This window comes from Myotis brandtii, unplaced genomic scaffold, assembly GCF_000412655.1.
Source record: "Myotis brandtii unplaced genomic scaffold, ASM41265v1 scaffold248, whole genome shotgun sequence".
Lineage (NCBI taxonomy): Eukaryota > Metazoa > Chordata > Mammalia > Chiroptera > Vespertilionidae > Myotis > Myotis brandtii.
Window position 1 is genome coordinate 1,869,042 of NW_005359397.1, and position 1,312 is coordinate 1,870,353.

General features: G+C 51.6%; 1 long non-coding RNA gene across 1 annotated transcript in view; it reads right to left on the minus strand.

Moving 5' to 3' along the window:
• Positions 1-638: 638 nt before the first annotated feature.
• Positions 639-1,312, minus strand: part of LOC106726294 — a 9,955-nt gene continuing 9,281 nt past the window's right edge. The window contains exon 3 of the long non-coding RNA XR_001362343.1: positions 639-909. This is a non-coding gene — a long non-coding RNA (uncharacterized LOC106726294). The remainder of the gene's footprint in view (positions 910-1,312) is intronic.

A 1,312-nucleotide genomic window follows, 5' to 3' on the forward strand; every position in this document is an offset into this window, starting at 1 on the left:
TGCTGTGGCTTCTGTGGGGTGGGGGCCAGGGGAGAGCAACGCTGGACTCCTCCTACCACAGCAGGAACTCTGAGTCAAGACTACGGGGCTATTCCATGCAATCATAAGAAGGTATTTCGGCTTCCCACTTGAAAGGTCAACCATGTATATAGGGTTTGAAATCCAAGGAAACCACTTCAAGGTCATTGGGCCACAATTATGTCTCCTGCGGTTTCCACAAAAGATCACTGTAATCAGAGACCATAATGAATGGCATATCATAATGCTGAAGAAGCCCTTCGAAAACTTTTAGCTGAATCCACTGACTGAGAAGAACCAACTAATTTACAAGAGTGACTCTGATAAGCTGAATCCACAATACGTCATTCTGTCGTCCATCTCCCCATCCAACCTGCTTTTATTGCCAGAGAGGTTCCCAGGAATGGTGACTGGACCCATCCTGCAACCACACAGGGAGAATGAGCTAGAACTGCCCCATTCCTCACTCCTGAAGACCGGTTGGATGAAGTCGTAGAGGGAAGCACTGCTAGGCTACCAATAGAGGGAGAATAACGTCACTGCTGCGGGTCACCGGTTTCCACGCACAACCGCCCCCTCTGCTTCCAAGGCAGGTGAACATCATACAGAAATCTAAAGAATTTTTTTAAATCAATTTTGCTCTTTTTTTATTTTTTTGTATCACGGGTATATCTCTTCCAAATATTTATCAATGTTGATCCTCAAAGAATAAATCATCTCCAAGCTTTGATATGGATTCTAAGAAAAAAAGAAAAAAAAGTACCGGGGAAGTAATTCTTCAAGCTGCAGTCATGCTGTTTAAGGGGGAGTAAGGGTTCTCCTGGCTAACTAAATGGTTAGCTTTCACTGCTCAGCTCTTGGCAACACACACTTTGCAAGACGCCTGTCCTCCTGCAAAGGGTTAAAAAGAAAACTCCTTCGGGTGGACTGAGAAGCCATTCTTCCCAGGGGACACTCATTTCGGCTGCGGCTGCAGGGCACCGGCTTTGTGCGCGCGCCGCCCCTGCGCGCCCCCGCCCCTCCCCACAGCCACTGCTCCTCCGTGGTTCCCAGGGCCACCTGCTTCTCCTAAGAAAAGGGGGCTCTCCGAGCGCTATTGCAGCGCGGTCGGCATCCCACCGGGGAGTGGGGGGAGGAGGAGGAGGTGTCCCGGGAAGAGTGCTTTGTCGCGAGGGTCGGGTGACCGCCTGCAGTTGCCCCACAGGCCCTAGAGGTTTGGTCCCGGGCGTCGCTCAGGACTCTCCTCCGAGGGACCTGAGTCCTCCAGGGCCCAGGCTCTGTCTGCGCCCGGCCA